We start from the raw sequence: 6110 nt of genomic DNA, 5'->3' as shown, positions 1-6110 counted from the left end.
TGCACGTCTGAGAGTGCACGTCTGAGAATGCACGTCTGAGAGTGCACGTCTGAGAATGCACGTCTGAGAGTGCACGTCTGAGAATGCACGTCTGAGAGTGCACGTCTGAGAATGCACGTCTGAGAGTGCACGTCTGAGAATGCACGTCTGAGAGTGCACGTCTGAGAATGCACGTCTGAGAGTGCACGTCTGAGAATGCACGTCTGAGAGTGCACGTCTGAGAATGCACGTCTGAGAGTGCACGTCTGAGAATGCACGTCTGAGAGTGCACGTCTGAGAATGCACGTCTGAGAGTGCACGTCTGAGAATGCACGTCTGAGAGTGCAAGCGCCAGCTGCAGCCAGACCCTTCTCACAGCAGCAGCAATTCAGCAGCAGCGTAGCAGATCTGTTCCGCCAAGACCAAATACATTAACATTGTCATATCCATCACCATGCTAAAATGTTCCGAGAGTTGTCATGATTGAAATATTATTATATTTTCAGAATGACATAATTTTTCGAATCTGTGGGGTAAAACGCCCCCAGGGCATAGTTACTCTGTCCTGAACATCAAATCCTTTGTTTTTCCATCAAATGTACTCTATCTAGGTGGTTGAATAAAAATATTTGGACTTTATATTTAAAAAATGACCGCAAGTTAGCATCAAGTAGCTAGTTAGCATCAGCTAATAATATTGTTCAAATAGGCTAATGTAATTTTGTAATTGATGATTATATTATTTTTAATTTGAAGCTAAAACTGCCTGTACTCTGATTTTGCTGTAAATGTATAAATTGCTTTAACATCAAATCCTTTGTTTTTCCATCAAATGTACTCTATCTAGGTGGTTGAATAAAAATATTTGGACTTTATATTTAAAAAATGACCGCAAGTTAGCATCAAGTAGCTAGTTAGCATCAGCTAATAATATTGTTCAAATAGGCTAATGTAATTTTGTAATTGATGATTATATTATTTTTAATTTGAAGCTAAAACTGCCTGTACTCTGATTTTGCTGTAAATGTATAAATTGCTTTCCCTTTTGAAAAAACAGCATATGCTGGTTAGGTATGTTTTGACGCTGGGATGCTGGTTTATGCTGGTCCTTTGCTGGTTTGAGCTGGTCCTTTGCTGGTTTGAGAGACCGGGGGAATTCAACCCCACCTGTGAGGCAAAACGCCCCCCCCCCCTTGGTACAAATTAAAGTTTTGTTAAAAATCTAATAACATGAAAACTCTGGTCTTTTTTCATACTTGGTTTATAATTTACGTCATTGTCACTAAAACTATGATAACTCTTCTGGACACATTATACTTTTGTTTCACAGAAAACAATGACCCAGTCCTTAAGCAGGACGTTTTCCCCACTCTACCCCTAACACTCAGCTGACAAGACAACATGACGAATGATTACATTCTTATTACACACATTTATACTATATAGAGCTTATTTTTTTAATGGTCAATAGAGAGAATTTTGGACACAGCCGTATATTTCTGTTGGAATGGATTTCGCGGGAAACTGCATAAATACCACTGACCGCACTCGTACATCACGGAGACGTCTATTTGACTTCTGCATTACATCTGCAAGACATATTTGTTAGAGTGTTTGTTCATCTGCGATACGTCTATAGGAAGTTTCCTATCAGATGTCAAACAGACGTTTAGAAGATGTCTTTAAGATGTTTATGATTTAGATTGTACAGTATGTAAAACTGACATCTTAGAGACGTCTATCTGATGTTTGCACACAGCAGTGTACGTGTGCTATCTGGGACATTGGTTCGTGCGTGTCACAGTCAGATCAATAAACAGAGAAAAGTAAAAGATCGTTGTGACTACAAAGTACCCAGATAGCACACATTCATCTGCAAGATGTCTGTTAAAGATCTGGAAAGCATCTGCTGGGTACAAATATCTAATAGACGTCTCTAAGATGTCAGTTTTACATTCATTCTAAATCATTCATTCCAAATCTAAATTTGACATCTGATAGGAATCGTCCTATAGACGCATTGCAGATGAGCAAACGTTCTAAAAAATACGTCTTGCAGATGTAATGCAGACGTCTCCGAGATGTACGAGTGCGGTCAGGAGAGTTTGTTGTCACAACGAATGACAATAAAGGATTTAAACGGCAAACCTCCTGAGAATCACTGGTTGTAAAAACAAACAAACAGACAAAGAATAACAAAACTGTTTTTGTCCATTCGCTCAGATAAGATGTCCTGAATCTGTGTACACAGGTATTCTTCTGCAAGACCAATGCTGTTGTATTTTTTCAATCGATACATAGTTATAGTGTCGCTTTAAATCTGTTAATTAAAAAAACTATTATGTTTTGTTGTCTAATTTATTTAACATTTTTAAACGTCTTAAAATGTAACCCTACTGAAAAATTCTTCATTTTAAGCAAAGACTCTGGCCTATTATGTTAATATACTCCATATCCCACAATCCTTTCCCACACACGTCAGTCCCCGCCTCCAAGCTCCCATTTCTGATTGGCTGCTGTAAGTACGGTAAGTGGATGAGGACAACCCAAATGCGTTTGCTTTTCCAGCGGCTACACGTAGCATCGCCAATATTGGAATAATTAAACTGAGTAGAAATATTATATCAGGTTTATAAGAATGAAGCTCATGAAGTAAATGAAATGAAGGCGCAGTTTTAGAGCAGAGTCGTGCAGTAACACACATGCTAACAACACCGTGATCATGCGGCAGTGTTTCTGAGAACTCGAATCAACAGAACTGTAAACAAACACCTGCTGTAAGCGACAAGCTACTTTATTATACAATCTAAACACAACATAGAGGTGTTCATCGGGTTCGGCGGTGTGAATCAGAACAGTTTGCACTAGTATCAGACGGAGGGAAAGTTAGTTAGACATTCGGTTCATTTGCAGCTGTTATGTGTTGAGCCCAAACTAACTCAGATAGACATAAATATACGCCCTTTATGTTGCACAAGGCTTCATTTCTAGGAAAACAATGTAAAAAAAATTAACTTTAAATTAATTAAACAATTTAAGAACGTCACATTATAATCAAAAACCAATACTAAAATGTTCGGGAAAACATCCCTGTTATCTCACAAAGCTCCGTTTTTGGAATTACCATTTTATGTGTTTTATAGTATTTTACCAATTTTAATGTATGCAATAATATAAATCCATTAAACGACAACACCATTGATCTAAAGTTATCAAACCAACTGTAACATATTCAGAATATTGGCAAAAAAAACCCGAATGTCTAATGAATGTCAAACTAACTTTCCCGCCGTTACTATCAGTCGGTCTGTCAGAAATGACCTTTGCTTGAAGTATCATATTTCTCTTTTAACCGAGTGCATTGCACGCATATCTTTCTGAATGCTGATGTGGAGTCATATCTTAGGGAAGAAAGGGTTGTTATTGTTAAAGAAGGTATGGTTAGGATCGGACAATATTTGGCTGAGATACAACTATTTGAAAATCTGTTATCAGTGGGTGAAAAAAAAAATCGAAATATTGAGAAAATCATCTTTAAAGTTGTCCAAGTGAAGTTCTTCGCAATGCATATTACTAATCAAAAATTAAGTTGTGGTATATTTACAGTAGGAAATTTACTAAATATCTTCATGGAACATGATCTTTACTTAATATCCTAATGATTTTTGGCATAAAAGTAAAATCAATCATTTTGACCCATACAATGTATTTTTGGCTATTAGAGACAAATCAGGACAAAAAAAACCCCAAAACAGCCAGTGCTGCCCTTCAGAGACTACTGAAAATATTCACACGTATCCCTAGTAACACAGTGGCTTTTGCAGATTTGTCCACAAGGGCTGGCAGGTTCTCCAGGTTTATTTATCTGTTGTGGTGTTTTCGTTCATCAGGTGGCAGCAGGGGGAGAAGGTGCCCCTCTCTCAGAGCAGATCGTGTTGCGAGGTCATGCTTTTGAAGCCAGAATTTACGCTGAAGACCCCAACAACAACTTCCTTTCCGGAGCGGGGCCGCTGCAACACCTGTCCAGGCCACTGGGTACAGTACCTGGTACCTGGTACTTTTTTTAGTACCACCTCGGTTGGGGTTCCAAGCGTACCGTACCGTTACCAAAACGTGACGTGTAAACTCTGCTGATCACGGATTGGCCGGAGAGAATCGTCACTACATGCGTCACTGAACTTGCGACATGAGACACAAACACAACAGAACCGCTAGATTTAAATCAGCACAGCCAGCGAAGGATCGAACGCAACTGTTTTGAGCGAGCGCACCTTTTTTTAACAACCAAAAAGTGGCTGTTCCCCCTGTTGCGGAAGAACAGACGTTCCTCTCGTTGATAGCAGAGGAGCGGATCCAGCGAGAGCTTGATGGGGCGACGTGGAATTAAAACGTTTTTTAGGAGTCGTGATAGTAGAGGCGGCACAACTATAACAACATGTGAATAATCCCGCCCACACTAAAGCGGTACTGAACTGCAGTGGAAACGCAAGCCGAACCGTGCCGTGCCGTGCTGTACTGAGCCGTACCACGCAGTGGAAAAGTGCCAATAGAGATGGGGTTCGACAAGGTGCTTTACGCTTAACCTCACGTGACTTTACCTGAACTACATTTACAGGTGTTTTGGCCGTTCATTTACGTGACGGTTGCGTTTTGGGGGCCTGAAAACACAATCTTTTGAAAACTGGTTTTAAAGTGCAAGTTTTTGAAAATTATACTATCATCGTCTCTGTCTAAACTGAAAAAAAATAAAGAAAAAACGTTTCCACATTCAGCACATTCTTGTCGTGCAAACGTCAAATGTTTTTTTTTTTTTACAGTTTAAATAATTCGTTTTTTTCCCATGTTAAAATGTTTTTGTTGCTGTTTTTGTATTATGGTAATTACATTTTGGGAGGCATATATAGTATGTGTGTTTTGTCATAATGTAAATGATCTTATTGGCCCTCAAATCTTTAGCCAAATATTAATTAATTAATTAATTATTTATTTATTTCCTTTTCATTTTGGATTGAAATATGGTCTGGTTTAGACCTCTGAGTGATCTTGTGAAATTCAGTCCGCATGAAAGAAAAATTCACACTATTTTGTAAATGCATATAGACCTTATTGTGAACGATTAATCTATGCATGTGCTTCATTTTTTAAAAGTTTATTTTTCTTCTAATACTCTGTTACACTTGGATGTACATTACAGTACACCAGAAAAGATCTGTTACTATTTGCGTTTCATTGCGACTTTAAAGACTGAAGGAAAAACACATAGTAATTGTATGGAATCCAGAATATTTTCTTTTAATAAATGCAGTTTAAGTTGAATGATTATGTATTTCATTAATTAATTATTTAGTTTTCATGGGCTTTTGTATGTTTTTTAAGCCTTTTGTTTTGTTTGTTACGGGGACACATTTACCAGCACATACTCACTCACTTACACACTCTCTCTCTCACACACACACACACACACACACACACACAGGTTTACATTTGTGAAAAGTGGGGACATCCCATAGGCGTAATGGTTTTTATACTGTACAGACCGTATATTCTATTGCCCTACACCAACCCTACCCCTAAACCTACCCCTTACAGGAGACTTTGTGCTATTTCAGATTTTCAATACACTCCATTCTGTGTGATTTATAAGCGTTTTGAAAAGTGGGGACATGGGGTAATGTCCTGAAAAGTCACTTTCTCCTTGTAATACCTATGTCATACCTTTGTCATTATACAAATTTATGTCCTCATTTGTCACAAAAACGCATACACACACACACACACACGCACACTCACACACACACACACACACTCACTTACACGCACGCACACTCACACACTCACTCTTGCAGTTTAAATCTAGATTAAAGACCCATCTCTTTAACCTGGCTTACACATAACACGCTAATACGCTTCTAATATTCAAATCCGTTAAAGGATTTTTAAGCTGCATTAATTAGGTCAACCAGAACCAGGAACACTTCTCATAACACCCGATGTACTTGCTACATCGTTAGAAGAATGGCATCCACACTCACTCACTCACTCATCACACACACACACACACTCACTGACACGCACGCACGCACACTCACACACATGCACGCACGCTCACTCACACACTCACTCACTCACTC

This window comes from Sinocyclocheilus grahami, unplaced genomic scaffold (genome assembly GCF_001515645.1).
Source record: "Sinocyclocheilus grahami isolate Dianchi unplaced genomic scaffold, SAMN03320097.WGS_v1.1 scaffold405.1, whole genome shotgun sequence".
NCBI classification, from domain to species: domain Eukaryota; kingdom Metazoa; phylum Chordata; class Actinopteri; order Cypriniformes; family Cyprinidae; genus Sinocyclocheilus; species Sinocyclocheilus grahami.
This window is presented reverse-complemented; position numbering follows the sequence as displayed.